Below are 23,227 nucleotides of genomic sequence, written 5' to 3' on the forward strand. Positions count from 1 at the left end.
GAGAGTTAGGAGGAGAAGCTGGAGAGGACAGACTACTTACTAGATTGTAGAGCTTCGTTGATTTTGAGAAGCAGTTCATAATCACCTGCATTATTATTAGACATCTGTTTCCACAGTACAGTCAACACCATAAAGGACTTCTGTATGATCGATTAAAGGACTTTTTAACGATGCCCTCAGCCAGGTGAATTAAAAGTTAAAGTTCCTAGAGACTCAGTGTCAAATTTGGGCACTAGGCTAATCATTTCTTGTAGTGCATTGAAGAGTAGCTCTATCCGGACAGTGAGCATCAAATAAGTGCAGATTTATCTCCTGATGTAATGTGCTTTTTGGAAGGGGGGAGCAATAGGGTGAGGCAGCGGTAGCATACCAGATTGTACATTGCCTCTAAGGTAACAGACAGCAAGATATTAGGTTTAGTGGCTGGAATCTCCAAATCCCACAAGGCCTTCACTACCTTGAGAGCATCATCCTTAAAATTCCTGGTCAGCCATCTCTCAACTCCCCATAAACTTTCAATTGCTACAGATTTCCCTCTTCACTAAGCAGAAATTCCTTACAATTGATTTTAAGGATCTTCATCAGCTTTCTCTATCTTAATTAGTGGCTCTCTAAACCTGCTAATCTCCAGCTTGAATATTCACTTTTCTTCACCTCTCTTTCTATACCTTGTCCTCAACTCCCTTGCCTCTGATCACTTGATCATATTGTTGTCAGTGGCTGGAACTCCCACCACCTTGAAATACACCGGACCACAACTTTCCCCATCTTCAAAGTGATCCTAAAAACCACATCCTCCATGTCACTCCCCACCTCAAAAATCTCCAGTGGTTGCCAATCAACCTTCGAATCAAGCAAAAACTCCTCACTCTCGGCTTCAAAGCTCTCCATCACCTCACCCCCTCATACCTCACCTCCCTTCTCTTCTTCAACAGTACAGCCTGCACACTCTGCTCCTGTGCCACTAACTTCCGCACTGTGCCTCGCTCTCATCCATCATGCTGTCGACCCCCAGCCCACATCTTACCCCTGGCCTGGAATGCCCTCCCTCCGCACATCCACCAAACTAGCTCTCTTCCTCCCTTCAAAGCCCTACTGAGAGTTCACCTCCTCCAGGAGGCCTTCCCAGACTGAGTCCCTCCTTTTCCTCTGCTCCTCCTCCCCTCCCCATCACCTCTACTCCCTCCCTCTGCCCTACCCTCTTCCCCTCCCCACAGCACTTGTGTATATTTGTGCATATTTATTACTCTATTTTATTAATGATGTGTATATAGCTATAATTCTATTTATCTATTTTGATGGTATTGACACTTGCCCTCTTGTTTTGTTTTGTTGTCTGACTCCCACTTCTGGACTGTGAGCCAGTTGTTAGGAAGGGACTGTCTCTATCTGTTGCCGAATTGTACTTTTCAAGTGCTTAGTACGGTGCTCTGCACACAGTAAGTGCTCGGTAAATACGATTGAATGAATGAATAAATAAATCAATGGTATTCATTGAGCACTTACTGTCTGCAGAGCTCTGTGCGAAGCATTTGGGAAAATAGAATGCAACAGAGTTGGTAGATATGCTTCCTACCCACAAGGAGCATACAATCTACAGTGAGAAGCACCATGGACTGATGGATAGAGACAAAACCTGGAAGTCAGAGGACCTGAATTCTAAACCCAGCTCTGCCACATGTCTGCTGTGCTACCTCAGGCAAATCACTTAACTTCTCTGTGCCTCAGTTACCTTATCTGTAAAATGGGGTTGAAAACTATGAGACCCAGGTGGGACATGGGCTGTGTCCAAACTGATTATCTTGTATTACAGTGGTATCTGTAAAGCACTTACTATGTTCCAAGCACTGTATTTAGTGCTGGGGTAGATACAAGATCATCAGGTCCCACATAGTGCTCACAGTCTAAGCAGGAGGGAGAACAGGTATTGAATTCCCATTTTTCAGATGAGGGAACTAAGGCACAAAGAAGTGAATTTACTTGCCTAAGTCCACACAGCAGACAAGTGGCAGAGCCGGGATTATAAACCAGGTCCTCTGATTTCTAGACCCATGTTCTTTCCACTAGGCCACACTGCTTGTATCTACTACAGTGCTTAGTACTGTGGCCAGAACACAGTGAGTGCTTAACAGATACCATTTAAACAATCAGTAGGGTGAGACAGACATTGAAATAGATGAGGGATAGGGGAAATAGAGTATAAAGTTATTTACATAAGTGTTGTGGGGCTAGGGTGAGTACAAAGATGTTTAATGGGTACACAGTCAAATTCATAGTGGCTGCAGAGGGGAGAGTAGATGGGGAAATATAGGGGTCAGCCTGGGAAGGCCTGTTGGAGGAGCTACGATTTTAGAAGGGTTTTGAAGGTGGGAAGAGTGGTGGATTGTAAAATATGAACACTGGAGGAGTTCCAGACCTGAGGGAGGATATAAGCAATGGATCAGTGGCAACCTCCTGTCTCTCCCCACTTCAGTCTATACTTCACTCTGCTGCCTGGATTATGTTTCTACAGAAACGCTCTGGGAATGCAACCCCCTTCCTCGAAAATCTGCAGTGGTTGCCTATCAACCTCCATATCAAGCAAAAACTCCTCACTATTGGCTTCAAAGTTCTCTATCACCTTACCCCCTCCTACCTCACCTCCCTTCCCTCCTTCTACAGCCCAGCCTGCACACTCCAGTCCTCTGCTGCCAACCTTCTCACTGTGCCTCGATCTTGCCTGTCTCACCATCAATCCCTACCCCGCATCCTACCTCTGGCCTGGAGCGCCCTCCCTCCTCACATCCACCAGGCTAGCACACTTCCCCCCTTCAAAGCCCTATTGAAAGCTCACCTCCTCTGGGTGGCCTTCCAGACTAGGCCCCCCTTTTCCTCTGCTCCTCCTCCCCTCCCCATTGCCCCAACTTCCTCCCTCTGCTCTATGCCTCTCCCTGCCTCACAGCACTTGCATATATATGTACATATTTATTTTTCTATGTGCATTTATCTATAATTCTATTTATATTGATGCCTGCCTACTTGTATCTGTTTTGTTTTGTTGTCTATCTCCCCTCTTCTAGACTATGACCCATTGTTGGGTAGGGATTGTGCCTATTTGTTGCTGAATTGTACTTTCCAAGTGCTTAGTAAAGTGCTCTGCACAGAGTAAGTGCTTCATAAATACTATTGAATGAATGAATGAATGAAAATACAGGAAATCAAGGTACACAGGGTAGGTCTGCATTAGAGGGTCTTAGTGTGTGGGTTGGGTTGTAATAGGAAATCAGTGAGGTTAGGTAAGTGGGAGAGAGCTGATCGAGTGATTTAAAGCCAATTGTGAGGAGTTTCTAGGTAATGCGGAGATGGCTGGACAAAAATTGGAGTGGTGATTAATTAATTAATTATTTTTATTGACTGATTATTGTGTGCAAAATGCTGCAGTAAGTTCTTGGGAGAGTATAATACAACAGAGTTGGAAGACATGTTTACTGCCCACAATGAACTTACAGTCTAGAGAATTCTTGCATGGAAGGATTTTTCAGAAAAATGATTAGGGCAGCAGAGTGAAAGACTCAAGGGGAGAGAGATCGGATGCACGGAGGGCAGGAAGGAGGCTGATGCAGTAGGAAATAATGAGTGCTTGAATCAGCTTGGTAGCAGTTTTGTTGGAAAGGAATTGGCAGATTCCAGAGATATTTTGAAGGTAGAACTAACAGCATTTGTGACAGACTGAACGTATGGGTTGAATGAATGAGTTGAGTCAAGGATAAGGCCAAGGTTAGGTGATGTTCATTCATTCATTCATTTAATCATATTTATTGAGTACTTAGTGTGTAGTACACTGTACTAAGCTCTTGGAAAGTACAATTCAGCAACAGATAGAAACAATCCCTACCCAACAATGGAGTCACAGTCTAGAAGATTGGAGACAGACAACAAAACAAAAAAGTAGAGAGGCATCAATAGCATCCAAATAAATAGAATTATAGATATATACACTTCATTTATAAAATGAATAGAATGATAAATATGTACAAATATACACAAGTGCTGTGGGCCAGGGAAGGGGGTAGAGCAGAGGGAGGGAGTTGGGGCAATGGGAAGGGGAGAAAGAGCAGAGAAAAAGGAGGCTCAGTCTGGGAAGGCCTCCTGGAGGAGGTGAGCTCTCAGTAGATCTTTAAAGGGGGAAAGAGAGCTAGTTTGGCAGATGTGAAGAGGGAGGGCATTCCAGGCCAGAGGTAGGACATAGGCCAGGGTCGATGGCGGACAGGCGAGAACGAGGCACAAGGAGGTTAGCAGCAGAGGAATGGAGTGTGTGGGCTGGGCTGTAGAAGGAAAGAAGGGAGGTAAGATAGGAGGGGGCAAGGTGATGGAGAGCTTTGAAGCCAATAGCGAGGAGTTTTTGCTTCATGCAAAGGTTGATAGGCAACGACTGGAGATTTTCGAGGAGTAAGGTGACATGCCCAGAGCATTTCTGTACAAAGATAATCCAGGCAACAGAGTGAAGTATAGACTGAAGCAGGGAGAGACAGTTGGATGGGAGATCAGAAAGGAGGCTGATGCAGTAATCCAGTTGGGATAGGATGAGAGATTGTACCAATAAGGTAGCAGTTTGGGTGGAGAGGAAAGGGCAGATCTTGGGGATGTTGTGAAGGTGAGACTGGCAGGTTTTGATGATGGATTGGATGTATGGGGTGAATGACAGTGCGGAGTCAAGGATGACACCAAGGTTGTGGGCTTGTGAGTTGGGAAAGATGGCAGTGCTGTCCACAATGACAGAAAAATCTGGGAGAGGACAAAGTTTGAGGGGGAAGATAAGAAGCTCAGTCTGGACATGTTGAGTTGGACATGTCAAGCAGATATCCAGTGGAGATGTCCTGAAGGCAGGAGGAGATACGAGCCTGGAGGAAGGGAGAGAGAATAGGGAAGGAGATGTAGATTTGGGTGTCAAATGTGTAGAGATGATAGTTGAAGCCGTGGGAGCGAATGAGTTCACCAAGGGAGTGAGTGTAGATGGGGAACAGAGGGGCACCAGAACAGACCCTTGAGGAACCTCTAAGGTTAGGGGATGGGAGTGGAAGGAGTTCTCCTCTTATCTCTCCGGTCGCTCATTCTCAGTCTCTTTTGCAGGCTCCTCCTCCCCCTCCCATCCCCTTACTGTGGGAGTTCCCCAAGGTTCAGTGCTTGGTCCCCTTCTGTTCTCGATCTACAAGCACTCCCTTGGTGACCTCATTTGCTTCCACAGCTTCAACTATCACCTCTACGCTGATGACACCCAGATCTACATCTCTGCCCCCGCTTTCACCCCCTCCCTCCCGGCTCGCATCTCCTCCTGTCTTCAGGACATCTCCACCTGGATGTTTGCCCACCACCTAAAGCTCAACATGTCCAAGACTGAACTCCTTGTCTTCCCTCCCAAACCCTGCCCTCTCCCTGACTTTGCCATCTCTGTTGACAGCACTACCATCCTTCCCGTCTCACAAGCCCGCAACCTTGGTGTCATCCTCGACTCCGCTCTCTCATTCACCCCTCACATCCAAGCCATCACGAAAACCTGCCGGTTTCAGCTCTGCAACGTTGCCAAGATCCGCCCTTTCCTCTCCATCCAAACCGCTACCCTGCTTGTTCAAGCTCTCATCCTATCCTGTCTGGACTACTGCATCAGCCTTCTCTCTGATCTTCCATCCTCGTGTCTCTCCCCACTTCAATCCATACTTCATGCTGCTGCCCGGATTGTCTTTGTCCAGAAATGCTCTGGGCATGTTATTCCCCTCCTCAAAAATCTCCAGTGGCTACCAATCAATCTGCGCATCAGGCAGAAACTCCTCACCCTGGGCTTCAAGGCTGTCCATCACCTCGCCCCCTCCTACCTCACCTCCCTTCTCTCCTTCTACAGCCCAGCCCACACCCTCCGCTTCTCTGCCGCTAATCTCCTCACCGTACCTCGTTCTCGCCTGTCCCGCCGTCAACCCCCAGCCCACGTCATCCCCCGGGCCTGGAATGCCCTCCCTCTGCCCATCCGCCAAGCTAGCTCTCTTCCTCCCTTCAAGGCCCTACTGAGCGCTCACCTACTCCAGGAGGCCTTCCCAGACAGAAACCCTTCCTTCCTCTCCCCCTTGTCCCCCTCTCCATCCCCCCATCTTACCTCCTTCCCTTCACCACAGCACCTGTACATATGTATATATGTTTATACATATTTATTACTCTATTTATTTATTTATTTTACCTGCTCATATCTCTTCTATTTATTTTATTTTGTTGTATGTTTGGTTTTGTTCTCTGTCTCCCCCTTTTAGACTGTGAGCCCACTGTTGGGTAGGGACTGTCTCTATATGTTGCCAACTTGTACTTCCCAAGCGCTTAGTACAGTGCTCTGCACACAGTAAGTGCTCAATAAATACGATTGATTGATTGATTGATTGATTGAGGAGCCTGTGAAAGAGACTGAGACTGAACAGCCAGAGAGATGAGGAGAACCAGGAGAGCTTTAATTGCAGACCTTCTGGCCTGGAATTCCCTCCCTCCCCATTCATATCCAGCAGACTGCCACTCTCCTCACCTTTAAAAGCCCTGCCAAAAATCACATCTCTTCCCTTCACTGACCAAGCCCTCATTTCCCCTATTTCTCTTCACTTCTGAGTTGTGAAGATACTTATGTCTGTACCCCTAAAGTGCTTGATATTAACCCCACCTCGCACACCACAGCACCTATGTACATATCAGGGGATCGGGACTTGCAGCCGATGGCTACAGGCTGCCTCTGTCCAGAGCGTGAGAAGCCCGCTCTGCCTACACCAAGTGAGGAGCTGTGGGATGGAGGAGTGTCCCGTTCCACTATACGCTGATGGGGCTGGAAGCCAGGCATTTCGCCATGGATATATAACACATGAATGAACTTCTCCCAAGTGGAAAATCCTCATAGGTCAGAGCTAGGGGCTTCCCCCAGAGGTGTGTAACTCAAGTGGATTCCTCCTAAGTGGGAAGTGCACAAGGGTAGGAGCTATGGGGGGAGCCGCCCCACCACGTGCAAACACACTGTCAGGGAATTCCGCCTGGGTGGGACCTGGGGGTTCTGCCACGCGCGACTAACGTATGAGTGTGTTGCTCCCGGTAGGGAAGCTCTAATATTACTAATTGATTACATTCCTCCCGAAAGGAAAGTTCAATTCTTTGTGCCTAAACAATTAAATAATTCAATTATCTTCATGGAATAAATGTTATATAAAATTCAGGCTTTATAAAGAAGCAGCGTGGCTTAGTGGAAAGAGCACGGGTTTTGGAGTCAGAGGTCATGGGTTCTAATCCCAGCTCCCCCACATGTCTGCTGTGTGACCTTGGGAAAGCCACTTAACTTCTCTGAGCCTCAGTTACCTCAACTGTAAAATGGGGATTAAGACAGTGAGCCCCACGTGGGACAACATGATCACTTTGTATCCCCCCCCAGCAATTAGAACAGTGCTTTGTACATAGTAAGTGCTTAACAAATGCCATTATTATTATTATTGTTATTAGTATTATATCCTTACAACTACTATGACAACTACTACTACTACTGATTCTACTGTATTTTCTCAAGTTCTTGGTACAATACTCTACATACGGTAACCACTCAACGAATACTATTGATTTTGAAGATTCAAGATGAACTTCTAAAAATAAGTGCTGTTATCAACATTAGTGTGTGCTCTTACCATGCTTAATACTTCTATAATTTTTTTAAAAAAAAGATTCTCCAAGGGTTTGGAGAGGTTAATTGTAGCACTGTCAATTTAAAAAAACAGAAAACCATCTTCTCCTTGTACCTGAAATCTAGCATTGTTCAAAAACAAGACCTGACAGATGTGCTTGCTACTGCTTGGTATTTAGTACAGTATCACTATACCCTGACTGGAGCTCTTAATTGGTTCCATGAAAATAGAGCATTAAGCGAAAGAGTACTAAATGAAGCATAGCTTCCCATAGGAAATAAAGCAAAGTTCTTTGATGTATTCCCATGATGCAAAAAGAACCCCAGATTTTAAATATATTAAAAGCCAGAGTTAAAAAACACAGTGAATGTATTTAGAGGATCAAATAGTGATGCAAATATGTAACAATAATGAAAGATTTTGAGTCAGATGATTTATGTGCATACATGAAATTACTTAATTTTAAAAGTGTAATTTTTCACATCTGATTCACAAAAAAGAATCTTGTGCAAACTACAGATGTGCTATTATCCATACTGATGAGATGTCATTATCTAATGCTATATAAATTGACTTTAATCACTGCAATCCAGTCAATTAAAATACTTCAAAGGGAGGGGAGTGGAAATAGGGAAATTTACATTAATTTGAAGTGAGAAAGCACCATAAGTAAGTATTAAAATGCAAAAGTTCTGTTATGCTAAAAGAAGAGTGTTGTAAAACAGGGAATTAGAGATGATTCCCAAATCTGCCTCTCCACCCTGACTTGTCTCCTTTTCTGGAGTCTCACGTTTCCTACTGCCTTCAAGATATCTCTACTTGGATGTTCCGGTGACAACTTAGCTTAATGTGTCCAAAACAGAGCTCCTCATCTTCCACCCAAACCCTGTCCTCCCACTGACTTTCTCAACCTGTGTAGACAATACCGCAATCTTCCCTATCTCACAAGCCTAGGGGCAATATCCTCTACTTATCTCTCTTATTCAACCCACAAATTCAATGTCATCAAATCCTATCAGTTTTCCCCTCTTTCTTATCCATCCAACTGCTACCACATTGGTCTAAGCACTTATCATAACCCACCTTGATAATTTCATCAGCCTCCTTGCTGACCTGCCTGTCTCCTGTCTCTCCCCACTCAAGTCCATACTTCACTTTGCTTGTGGATCATTTTCTGAAAAGCTGTTCAGTCCATATCTCCTCATTCCCCCAAAATATTCATTTGCATCAAACAGAAACTCCTTGCCATCTGCTTTATAACACTCAATCAGTTCTAGCCCTTCTAGCTTGACTATCTGATCCCCACATCAACCTAATCTGCACACTTTGATCCTCTAACACCAACCTACTTTCTGTACCTCAATCTCATCTATCCTGCCACTAACCTTTTCCCCATATCCTCCTGCTGGCCTGGAACTCCCTCCTCTTCGTACCCAACAGTCTATCACTCTTCCCACTTTGAAACATTTATAAAATCACATCTCCTTTAAGAGGACTTCCCTGACTTAATTATCATTTTGCCTACCCATCCTTCCCTCTGCATCAACAATGAACCCAAGTGTACTCTTAAAGCCCTTTGATGTAATCACATACACCTACAACATATATCTACATATCCTTATACTCTGCTATTTACCCTATCTAAAATTGATTTTAATGTCTGTCTGCTCTTGTAAGCTGTAAGCTCCTTGTGGGCAGGGATCATGTCTGCCAACTCTATTGTATTGTACTTTGTCAAGAATTTAGTCTTAGTACCATGCTCTGCATACTGTAAGTGCACTATCAAACCATTGATTGATTACAGGGAAGGGCTGTAAATATTGAGAAATATTATTCTGCATGCATCCCATGCATTTAGAATAAGTAGCTAATTTAATCAGAGGTGAAGAAAGCTCATCTGACATTTCTCTATCACCAGTGGAATAAAGTAAGCTTTCTAACAAGTTCAGGCTCAAGTAATGCATTCTATGCAACCTGCTTAAGGATACACAGAGGCTTTTGTTAAGAATCTGCAAGCTGTGGTAGACACTGTAAGTCCCTTGAGGGCAGGAATCACATCTTCTTACTCTTTGGTATTCTCCCAAGAGCTTAGTACCTACAGTAGGTGCTCAATACATCCTACTGGCAGACTCCTTCTGATCCTCCAAGGAACTTAACCAATTGACATGACATGGGCCTCATGAAAAATACTTGAAGCAGTCACATAAGACTACTTTAAACTGATAATTGTGAAGTGAGTTAGTTTAGCTTGGGAGAAGAAGTGAGAGTTAATATGTAAGCCAGTGAGGCAGGGTGGATAGGAAAGCCAACTCAGAAGTTTATCCTTGGTGAATTCTTCAGGACAAATGGCAAGATAGAATCACAAACAAAGGGGCTATGAAAGGAAGTAAGTGCATTAGAATTTAAAACAATGCTTTTGTTTTGAAGCAACACTTCTTGGCTCCTAAGAGGAGAATGGAAGACAAGGAGACACCTGAAAAGCCATTGCATGGTGAAATGATGGGGGTTGGAGGACTAAAAACCAGGAGAACTGAAGAAAAACGTTAAAATTTGTTAATACTTAATTCAAAAGTGTGGCATAACTGGATCCTCAGGAGACAACAGTAGTGAAAATACCCCAAAATGTCCTGCAGCACTCAGGAAAATTGAAGTTATTTTTTGAGCAAAGGCTTCATGAAGGTCATAAATGGAAAACAGTTCAGGAGACTGCAGTGTGTAAACTCAACAACACCCCCTCCTCCCCACACAAAGACAACTCTCCAAAGGCCAACCTTTACACTTGAACAGTGTGGAGAAGACTTTTATTTTTGTAACAGACAAATATACCTTCATCCCAGGACTAAACTCTCACTCTCATTGAAACCATCTGAGCTATATGCTATATATATAGCATGTATATATATATGAATTGAATTAAATGTTGTACTAAAGGCATATATATATATGCCTTTATACACACACACACACACACACACACACACACACACACAGAGCTATATACCTTTTAGGATTATTTCTATTCTTATTTTATTTTACACCTCCATTTTTGTGATGGATTCAAGACAGTATGGAGAAGGAATAAAATATAAAATGATGTTTTGGGCTAAGATCCCAACAGTATGAAAAATCTTAGTACAACATTTAATTCAGTGCTTGGCACATAGTGAGTGCTTAGCTATATCATTAAAAAATCACTGAAGAGGAACATGTACATATATACATATTTATGGGGGGGTGGTTAAAAAATCAACTGGACTTCAAATAAATGCCCAGTATTTATATCTAGTAGAGGGTTACACATACAATGGGAATTCAGTAAATACATTTTAAATAGTACTATTGTTCAAACGACATTTTTATTAGAGAAGTAAGAGCCTAGTGGGCAGGGAACATGTTTTCCAATTGTCTTATATTGTACTTTCCCAAGTGCTTAGTACAGTCCTCTGCACACACTAACCATTCAATAAATATGATTGATTGAGACATATACATTTGTAACTATATTATTTAGTTGAGGTTACATATATATGATGTTAAGATTACTAAAATCATATATTATAAGTTCATTGAAAAGAATTGTAATCTCATTATGTACTTGAGAAGCAGCTTGGCTTAGTGGCAAGAGCTAGAGCTTGGGAGTCAGAGGTCATGGGTTCTAATCCCAGCTCCACACAGTTTATCAGCTGTATGATCTTGGGCAAGTCATTTAACTTCTCTGTGCCTCAGTTACCTCATCTGTAAAATGAGGATTAAAACTGTGAGCCCCAAGTGGGACAACCTGCTTACCTTGTATCTATCCCAGTGCTTAGAACAGTGCTAGGCACAGAGTAAGCACTTAACAAATACCATCATCATTATTATTATTGTTACTAGAAAATGGAAAATGTGCTGGAAAATGAGGATGAAGACTGTGAACACTAAATGGGACAGGGACTGTTTTCCAACCCAACAGTGATTAGAAGAGTGCTTGGCACATAGCAAGTGCTTAAAAAATACCACATTATTATTATTATTACTATTATTATTATTATTATTATTATCATTACTTCTGAGAATATTTCTGAGCAAAAAGGACACTTCAGTTGAAAATAGAAAAAATTAATGTACAAATACCACTGCTTATTTCATGTTTCCTGTTATATGATCCTCAGATGTTATCAAAGATATGGGATGTATATAATCTTTAATGTTTTCTGACATTTAAATGCTGTCAGGAGGAATAGATGTGTCAAAATAATTGAAGAATTCTTTTAGCAATTTTTCATAGATGTGAGGGTTGCATGATTTAAGACTGTCCTGGGGCACCTATAAATCATGCATAAGTTTGTTTTCCTCTTTAATTTTTTAGAGAGGATAAAGATATTTAAACTGCAGCTTCTACTCCTTTCCTGTATGTAGTCCACATCACCATTACTCCTGAAAAGAGAGTATCGAGCAAATCTCTGATCCAAACTACCTTGTGGACAGGGTATCTCTTTAACCAAATGTTTTCAGGATATCCTAGTACACCTAGCGCAGCATCACGCACGTTGTAGCAGTTCAATAAATAATTTTGAAGATGCTGATGATGATTGGTTGCGCCGTGACATACTAATGTGGTTTGTTTTCAAAGACTATAAAACCACAAACTCCCTCTCTGCCACTCTTTTCCTGAAACTATATGGCTAAGAGCCAGATTATATGAGTGAGACTCTGGAAAACATTCCAGTTTATTAATTTCACTCTTTTGATTCATTTCTATTTTTAAATCAGAGTTTTGGAGCACCATAATCAGTTAAAGATGTAAGGCGTATATCTCCCCCCACCCCCCCCACCCCCACCCCCGCCTTTTAGACTGTGAGCCCACTGTCGGGTAGGGACTGTCTCTATATGTTGCCAACTTGTACTTCCCAAGCGCTTAGTACAGTGCTCTGCACACAGTAAGCGCTCAATAAATACGATTGATTGATTGATTGATTGATTGGCCACTTCCAGGTTCAAGAACTAGCTTCCTTTAAAATGTAACCTTCAGACTAATTTCAATGACTCCACATGATGGGAGGGAAGCAGAGCTACAGCTTTTAATTGCTCTCCCTTAAATTGAAGTTAAAGTTAAACCGGTTGATATTTGCAAGAGATTAAATTGCAAACTAAAGACCAGGCTGTGAAGCAAGTTGAACTGCTTCAGGTGTTGCTGACGGCGGACCACTAGATGGTAGAAGTGGCTCACGGTTGTTCGCTGAACTTTTGGCGAGCGGACAAAGCAGGCCGCCTCTTCATTCCCCTGCAATTGCCTCGGAGACGTATGTATAAACAAGCATAAACTATAACTGACATACACCATTATTATTAGGGTGTTAAGCAGCGTCTAGCCCTGAGCCTAATGACTAGCTTGGGCTGGTCAGCCGAAATGGACCCCTTCCTAGATCTGCCGGGAAAGAAGATCGACTCTTGAAAATAATTATCTCCCGGATGGGACTGTGAAGACAACGTGTGACTGATCTTGCACCACTGTCTTTGTGTATTACATCGCTCGGTACGATTGGCAATGCGGTGTTCGATTATTGGGACGTTAGCAGTGCTTTACTGCTACCTGCCATGGTGAACAATTCCTGTGCCCAAGATGGTCCTGAAATGTCTATGAAGAAGAGAGATGACACCAGATAATATCAGAGGACGTGGAAAACACTTTCAGGTGGCAGGGCATGAAGCTCTGTGACTTTTACATGGTACGGGCATTATTTTTAAGCAAGAAGGGGATCAAATTTAGAGGTCCATATGCCTCTTTTTGTCTCGAATCCTCCATTTCTATCCCTTACAACAAGTCTGCAGGAATAAAATGAAGAGAGCAGTGCAAACACTATTGGAGTTTTCCTAATATTTGGAATCTGAAAGGCGAAATCAGGATGATGCTTGGATTTGGAGGGTAGTTATACTTTGAATGGGAGAAATGTTATTCAGTAGATAATCAAATACGGGGGGAAAAACCTCATTGCTAATGAAAACATTAGCAGGAAAATGTCAACTCCAGCAGGTAGTGTTGAGCAGCACCACCTCTATTGTCTTAGGCAGGTGGAAATCTGTAGCCTCCATCCTAAATTTACCTGCCTAAATATCCCACGGGAGGCAGGGCCCATGGTGGAAGGTGAACAGCATGCACTATTCCCCAAAGGTCACCATCCGGCAGTGTCCCCCAATTAAAGAAAACACACACTAGTTCCTCTGCAGCAGGATTGCAGCACGTCCAGCAAGCAGCCAGGCACACAATAGCAGAGCAAAATGAAAAGCAGCCGTAGCAGCAGCCAGAGCTTTGGGCACCAGGTGCAGTGGGCTGAGAGGCGGGAAGGGCACAGTGTGGCACTGGCAATCAGGAGTACCACACACACTTTACACATATTATGTGGGGGATGGCAGAGTTGCTGAAAAATCGGCCAAGGAGGGGATTTGATTGAACTGATAGCGGAGTGCACTCGATTCTATTTAGAAGGAGCATAACTGAGGCTCTGAATGGAATAGATGGGATGGTTTTGTCCTCAGGACCTGACCAAATTTTACAGAGGCTTCCTGCTTCAGGCTGGCATGAAACTACCTTTGCTATTAGGTCAATTCCCAAGAAAATTGAGATTGTCATTTTAGGTAGGGGAGGTGAGGCAGTGCCTGTTGGCATGGAGTTATGACATTACCCATGGAGAGACACAGGCTAAGATAGTGTGAAAGATGAGTTAATGAACACACAAGAATTTGATAGTGAAACTCATCCCTCATTTTCTAAGACAACACTCTATTGATGGTGGAGTCCTATTCATCCAGGAGTATGTTCATCAAGCGCTTAGGATAGTGCTTTCCACACTATAAGCACTCTAACCATCTTCAACTCAGCGTGGCTCAGTGGAAAGAGCACAGGCTTGGGAGTCAGAGGTTGTGGGTTCTAATCCGAGCTCTGCCACATCGGCTGTGTGACCTTGGGCAAGTCACTTAACTTCTCTGGGCCTCAGTTACCTCATCTGTAAAATGGGGATTAAGATTGTGAGCCCCATGTGGGACAACCTGATCATCTCGTATTTCCCCAGAGCTTAGAACAGTGCTTTGAACATAATAAGTGCTTAACAAATACCATTATTATTATGATTCAACTGATTGTGGCTGAAAATACTGAAGCAGGCTTAATGTTCATTCATTTAATCTAATTTATTGAGCGCTTACTATGTGCTGAGCACTATACTAAGAGCTTGGGAGAGTACAATACAACAATAAACAGATGCATTCTCTACCCAAAACGAGCTCACAGTCTTAGCTTAAGCCCTCCTGCTTTGTTTGCAAGGATCAATTCTGGTGCACTGATGGATTTGCCCCACACTGGATATGCTTCTGATTGTAACTCTGCTTCCTGATATCCTGATCTTTGTGAAGCCTTTGTTTGTGAGAGCAATCCCTCTCCTGATCCCTGCCTGTCAGACTGCTTGGGCACTATGGTGTTCTCCCAGTGTCGTGTTGAGACTTGGCTTCACCATGTCTTTAAAACATTTTTTCTGCCTTTGGTATTGATTGATCCCTTTTTCAGTTTCCCATTCAGCAACATCACATGGGTACCTGCTGTCATCCATACCCCTTCCAGGGTCTGTCCAGTGGAGCTGTACCACTGTGAGTGTTACTTCAATATTAGTGATCTCACAGGTTTTTTTTTAATTCTTTATTTTTGGTATTTAAGTGCTTACTATGTCAGGCATTGTATTAAGCACTTAGGTAGAAACAAGCTAATTAGGTTGGACACTGTCCATGTCCAGCAGTCTTAATCCCCATTGTACAGATGAAGTAACTGAGGCACAGAGCAGTTAAGTGACTTGCCCAAGGCCACACAGTAGACAAGAGGAGGGGTTAGTACAGTGCTCTGCACACAGTAAGCACTCAATAAATACAAATGAATGAATTAGAACCAGGTCATTCTTACTACCAGGCACGTGCTCTATCAGGCCATGCTGCTTCTCTAGAGCCTTATTGTTGAGCATACTGTCCTATAATTTGATGTTAGCAACCAGTGCTCTGCACATAGTATAGGTGCAATAAAAGAAGACGACTGATTGTGTTGTGGCCTACGAAATAAAGGAAATGAATGGCTGGAGAGATATCTATTGGCCAGGTGTGCTAAAGGTGGTAGCAGTTTGCATTTTTATCACAGTGAACCTGGGAATTTGATAAATACAACCATGTAGGATCAGTTAATTGTGCAGTTTGCTAAGAGTTATCCAGAATCATCACTGGTTACTTTTTGTCCTTGGAAATCTTATTTCCATTCTCCATAGAAATGACACATCTTCTTCCCCACAATTATCGCCCTCTCTCCAACTTTCTCTCACTTTCTCCATCCCCTACAATAGTACAGTGATCTATGTCAGTATTTTCTCTTCATCTCCTCTGCTTTCCACTTGTCAGTTCTGTTGGTTTCAGAGTTGTCAGTTAAAAACCATGTGTTTCTCCACAGGCAAAGTGGCTGTTGTGAGGGTTATGTGAAGATACAGTTGTCCTTTAGCTAATTAACCTCGGAACCAGAATACCATCAATGTGATCTCTTGATTACACTTATAAGTGACCCTCGCAATTCACCATCATGATGGCTCATTCGGTAATCCACCTTTCTGCTCTGTTCCCTGTGATTTAAAAGATATCATCAGTTCATTTTAGAGATGTGGATAACTAAGGAATCAGGATACAGATGTTGGATATGTATCTAAATATCATCCTTTCATAGGAGCACAGGTGTGTTGGTGAAAAGAATGTGTTTAGATTAAAAATCTAAACAACCCACTATTTTAGCCTCCCAAACGTCAGTCAGATAGTCATATTTATTGAGCACTTACTATGTGCAGAACACAGTACCAAGCACTAGGGAGAATACAATATAACAATAAGCAGACATATTCCTTCCCCTCAATGAGCTTATAGCCTAGAGGATGAGTCACAGCTCCTTTATTTGGCTTAGCCAGAGCTCGCTTGAACAGGCCTTGTGCTAGGACTGTGATTGTCTGTCCACCTCCACATCATTCATTCATCCATTCATACAATCATATTTATTGAGTGCTTAGTGTGTGCAGAGCACTGTACTAAGCACTTGGGAAGTACAAGTTGGCAACATATAGAGATGGTCACTACCCAACAGTGGGCTCACAGTCTAAAAGGGGGAGACAGACAACAAAACAAAACATATTAACAAAATAAAATAAATAGAATAGTAAATATGTACAAGTAAAATAAATAGAGTAATGAATGGGTACAAACATATGTACAGGTGCTGTGGGGATGGGAAGGAGGTAGGGCAGGGGGGATGGGGAGGGGGAGAGGAAGGAGGGGGCTCAGTCTGGGAAGGCCTCCTGGAGGAGGTGAGCTCTCAGTAGGGCTTTGAAGGCAGGAAGAGAGCTAGCTTGGTGGATGTGTGGAGGGGGGGCATTCTAGGTCAGGGGAGGACGTGAGCCAGGGGTCGATGGTGGGACAGGAGAGAACGAGGCACAGCAAAGAGGTTAGTGGCAGAGAAGCAGAGGGTGTGGGCTGGGCTGTAGAAGGAAAGAAGGGAGGTGAGGTAGGAGGGGGCGAGGTAATGGACAACCTTGAAGCCAAGAGTGAGGAGTTTGTGCCTGATGCGTAGGTTGATTGGTAGCCACTGGAGACTTTTGTGGAGGCGAGTAACATGCCCAGAGCATTTCTGTACAAAGATGATCCAGGCAGCAGCGTGAAGTATAGATTTAAGTGGGGAGAGACAGGAGGATGGGAGATCAGAGAGGAGGCTGATGCAGTAATCCAGTCGGGATAGGGTGACAGATTGAACCAGCAGGGTAGAAGTTTGTATGGAGAGGAAAGGGCAGATCTTGGCGATGTTGCGGAGGTGAGAGCAGCAGTTTTTGGTGATGGATTGGATGTGAGGGGTGAACAAGAAAGCAGAGTCAAGGATGACACCAAGGTTGCGGGCTTGTGAGATGGGAAGGATGGTAGTGCCATCAACAGTGATGGGAAAGTCAGGGAGAGGGCGGGGTTTGGGAGGGAAGATAAGGAGTTCAGTCTTGGACATATTGACACATCAAAACAGAAACCTCTTACCATTTAAAGCACTCAATCGCCTTTCTCCATCCTATCTTACCTCACTGACTTCCTTCTACAACCCAGCTCACACGCTTCACCTGTCTTATCACCAACCTACTCACTATACCTCTGTCTCATCTATCTTGATGCTGGACCCTCATCCATGTCCCGCTTCTGACCTGGCACTCCTTTCCCCTTCATATCCAAGAGATAATCACTCTTTACCTTCGAAGTCTTATTAAAATCACATCTCCTTTAAAGGAGAAGTTTCTCCTCCCTGACTAAGCCCTCATTTCTCCTACTCCTTCTCCCTTCTACATTGACCTTGCATATTGGTTTGCACCCTGTACTCACCTTCACAGCACTTACGGACATATCTGTAATTTATTCATTTATATTAATGTAGAGTCTCCCCTTCTAGACCATCAGCTCATCGTGGGCAAGGAACATATCTATTAACTCTGTGATACAGTAGTTTCCCAAATGTGGGCAGGGAATGCACCTGTTTATTGTAGTATTGTACTCTCCCAAGGGCTTAGTACATTCATTCATTCAATCAATCATATTTCTTGAGTGCTTACTGTGTGTGGAGCACTGTATTAAGTGCTTAGAAAGTACAGCACAGCAATAGAGATAATCCCTGTCCACAACGAGCCTACAGTCTAGATGGGGGAATACAGTGCTCCGCACACAGTAAGCAGTCAACGAGTTAATTCTAGGGATACTAGTCCCTCTAGTTGAATGCAGCTCCTTGAACTTCAAATCTGGGGTCTGAAGGAAGAGGAATCCTGAATTAACTGGCACTATAGTGTTAAGGTTAACCATGAGAGTAGGGTGCTGCTAGCTGTCAGTGCACTGACCACTAGTTGATCAGAGTTGAATCCTTTGGTGCTGTTTTCAGACAAGTTAATACAGCCTAAGTCTCAGTTTCTTGTTTCTAACAAGGAATGTTATAAACCAAAATATTTTTCAGGGATGTAGTCACTAACAACCAAAGTCTCTTACTGGCACTCTGACTCTCTGGAGTGAGACCTCTGGGAGCAACACACCCTTCCTGCCTCCAGATTTAGCCCTAGCCTATATTCACTGCATTCTACTGCTTTCTTTCCTCCTGCAAATCCAACTTCCTAATCATAGGATCAGTTTAAAATAGCAACCGCAGCTGCAGCAGTGAACCAGTCAGGTCCCTGTGGAAAAAAATACCTGGCTTCTATCCTCTACCCAAATCTCTTATCAGCAATGGCAAGTTGGCACCTGGAAATAACAAGCTGTGGGAACCAAAATTTCCGTCTTAAGTACCTCACGGGAATGTTGGGATGACGTATAAGGTTAGAACTCAAAATTTCTTTGGGGAAAAAAAAGTATACAATTCTAGATACTTTCACAAAAAGAACTGTTTACAGAAAAAAGATCAAGCATATTCCCTAAAATCCTCATTCTCAGGGAGCTAGTGAAATGGTGGACATGGTGGAAGGAAAGGAAGGAAACAATGTGGAAGAAGTGGTTGGTGAGAGAGGGCAAGTCTGCAGAGGTGATGGCTGGACAAGTACCCGGAGATTAGGAGCCCATCCTGTCTAGCAACATTAACCATACCAGTTCCTGATGGCCTCTAATGTCCTCTACAATCTCAAGGATCTTCCCCAGAGTTTGTAAGGTCACTTTATAACTACCTCTAAACAGAAGGATCCTGATTGGTAACAAACTCCTGAATGTATTCATGAATTTCTATGGTCAACCATTAGCATTGCTGATTTAATATCACAGATTATAGTGACAGAATTTAGACAGTTTCCTCTTTGAATTGGGAAGCATTCTATCACTACCTAGACATTTTGGAAGATGTAGCATTTTTTTTTATCAGACCACTGCAATACCATTACATACATGATTGCTTCTTAACTGAAGACTTCACCAGGTGTCCTGGTATAGATAGCCTCTCACATGATATTTATTTAAATGCAATTCTCTTTTTTGGTTATTGCGAGGGTTTGTAAATATCTGTATAACCGTATTTTTGTTCAGATCTGCTATACTATGTTGCAAATAATCAATCCATGGTATACACTGTGCTCTTACTGTATTAAATACTTGGGAGAGTACAATTCAACTGGGTTGGTAGACATATTCCCTGCCCACAAGGAGCTTACAGTCTAGAAGGGGAGAGAGACATCAAAATAAATTAGTTAGGTATATAAATGCTATGGGTCTGAGGGTGGATGAATATCCAGTGCTTAAAGGGTGCAGAACCAAGTGCATAGGCAGCACAGAAGCTTATTCTCAATCTGAAACCAGAAGCAAAGGGAGTGATGATCACACTGCAGTTAGGAACATTGTGAGAACAGGTGATAGATCACCTCATCCCGACCTCCTCCATGGCACACTTGAACCCCTGGGGTGGAAAAATAACTGACCTGACAAAGCCAAGGGCCTCCCAGGATGGTTCACAACTAAATATTCTTTGGCTGCTCCTCAAGCCTAGATTAAAATTCTGGGGCATACATGCATCCATAACCCGGGACAGAGAGCTGCCCGAGGATAGTGGGACCTCTCCCTCCACGCCACCTCAGTTTGCCCAGACCATCAAACATTACCTGGAATAGAGAGCTGCCTATAAACACAGAGCTCTCTCCCTGCTAAGCTGCCTCATCAAGCCCAGACCATAAAACGTTGCCTGGAACAGAGAGCTGCCTGAGGATACAGAGAGATCTCTCCCTACTGAGTTGCCTCAGCCGGTCCAGACCATCTAACATTTCCAGGACAGAGAACGGCCTGAGGACACTGAGCTCTCTCCCTGCCGAGCTGCCTCAGCCAGCCCAGGACATCGAACATCATTCAGGACAGAGAGATGCCCAAGTACACTGAGATCCCTCCGTGGTGAGCCATCTCAGCCAGCCTGGACCATCCATCGGACATCACCAGGAATGGAGAGCTGTCTGCGGACACTGAAATCACTCCCTGCCGAGCCGCCTGAGCTGACCCAGTACATCAAACATTGGAACCACTGACTACTGTTCACTTGCCAGGGCACGTAGATTTCACTCTCAAACTGCTGCGGCCAAGAAGCAGCCATTTATTCATCTTCCCAGTTTCTCTACAGCCAGTCCTGAATCCACAGTTGAGAATCCAGAATAGGTGTTGGCTGTCTGACATCCTGGTGACAAGGACCAGGATTTTTGCATATCAACAGCTGCCTGCCTTTACATCAATAAAGCCCTCTCTTTACTTCTAAACATTAGCCTCTTCACCTGCAAGGGCCCAAGGGCCAGTATACAATTCAGGAATTTAATCAGAAGCAACCAGATTAAGCAATTATTGCTGTTGACAATCTCATCTACAATCCTTACTGACCTCACCATATCCTCTCAATCCCCTCCCTCCAATCAGCCCATCCCTTTCCTCCCTTCCCAGCACCCCCACATTCCTCTTTATCCAACTCCTCTCCACCCCTATCAGTCCCCAACCCTCCTCCCCATCTTATCCCTTTTATCCTGCCCCAACCTCTTCCCTCCCCTTCCCTGACCTTTCACATTGTCCCCTTGCCCTGCATTCTCCTCCCCGGCACAGCCTCAATCAAGTACAACCTGTGGAACCCCTGCTCCATTATGGGAAAGCTTCCTGTCATCCTTAGCCTGTTCCTGACCCAGTTACTGCTCAGGGCTGCCCAAAACAGAATTTCTTATCTCCCCACCCAAGCCCTGTCCTTCCCATGACTTTCCTGTCACTTTAGAATAACACCATCAACCTCCCTCTCTCACAAGGCTGTACCTGTGTCTAACCCAGTTTGATTGCATCCACCCCAGCACATAGTACAGTGCCTGTCACAAAGTAAGTGCTTAATAAATACCACAATTATTAATTATTATTATTATTCATGTCTCTCAATTAACCCATATATTCAACCTGCCACCAAATCCTGTTGGTTCAACCTTCCCAACATCACTAAAACTGACCCTTTTCTCTTCATCCAAACTGCTACAACATTAATCCAAGCACATATTCTAAACTGCCTTGGTTACTGCATCAGACTCATTACTCCCTGTCCTCTCTCTCTCCATGCCAGTCCATACTTCACTCTGCTACCAAGATTATTTTTCCATAAAAATGTTCAGTCCACATTTCCCCACTTCTCAAGAACCTCCAGTGATTGCTCACCCACCTCCTCATCAAGCAGAAACTCCTTACCATTGATTTTAAAACACTCAATCACATTGGCCAGACTCAATCTCATCCTTAGACAAAGCTTTCTCTGATGCTTCATAAAGTGCTCTAGACACAGTAAGTGCTCAGTAAAATAGCATTGGTTGATTGACAGAGGATGTGGATAGCTGCACACAACCACCCTTTGAGAGAGCTGAGACCCTGCATGAGAGCCCGTCACCTGAGATAGGTCTGGTCCAGAGATGGGCTGCCCAGTGGACTGGCAGCTGGCTGGTCACCTCAGGTCCATGTTCTTGACCGATTCAATTTCCCTCAGCCCCGCTGAATCAACTGTTGAATCACCACTGGCCCCATGCATCTCCCTAACCCTGTATAGCCTGGAAGCATTCGGGAGCAAAGGACCGGGTCTCAGTCAGTGGGCTTGCCCAATTTTCTTCCTGCCTCTTCCACATGTAAAGTCATTGCCAGACAGAGAACAACAGACTTGCTTGGCTTGGACCTCAAGTCAATCAATCAATCATATTTTTTGAGCACTGTACTAAATGCTTCGGAAAATACAATCTAATAGAGTTGGTTGCCATGTTCCCTGCCCACAAGGGGCTTACAATCTAGAGGAAGAGTTTACAGACTAGAGGTGAGTAAAGTAGCAGCTTTTCCTAGTAACAAGTAGGCTGGAATCCAGATGGAAGGCAAAAGGAGAGGAGTCTAGATTGGGGCTTGCAAGACATCCAAAGTTCGACTCATTTCTTGGGGGCCTCATTATGAGCATTCCCCAAAAAGCATTTGGTAAATGGCCAACACACCAGAGAAAGGGTGATTCTGGGGAAATCTCACTGCTTCAGCTGAGAGCTCCTAACCAGCCCTGGCAGCACCCACTGCATCAGGAGATTCTCTTACACACAGCTATCGTCGTTGTCATCACCAATAGCCTTACAGATGTAGTGAAAACAGTATGTGACTGGAAGTCAGAGGACCTGGGTTCTAGTTCCAGCTCCAACATTTGCCAGTTGTGTGACCATGCTGTGCTTCATTTTCCTGATCTGTAAAATGGGAATAAAATACTGGTTCTCCCTCTCTCTTAGATCTCGAGCCTCATGTAGGTCACTTCTCGAGCCACACACACAATTTTGTACTTTTGAAATGAGGATGGACCCAAGATCCTTCCTGCCACTGGATTGTTTCCTCACATTTGCAAAAGAGAAAGAAGAACAGAGATGTCCACCTCCTGTCCATGCCTCCTGCAGACTGAGAGGAGGTTTCCTGGGCTAGTATTTACAGGGATGCTCTTCACACCTCTCACAGCAGCTGCTGGAGGCCCCCAATGCAGTTGTTAATCAAGCTAGTCTCCTGAGGAT

This window comes from Tachyglossus aculeatus, chromosome 2, assembly GCF_015852505.1.
Source record: "Tachyglossus aculeatus isolate mTacAcu1 chromosome 2, mTacAcu1.pri, whole genome shotgun sequence".
Lineage (NCBI taxonomy): Eukaryota > Metazoa > Chordata > Mammalia > Monotremata > Tachyglossidae > Tachyglossus > Tachyglossus aculeatus.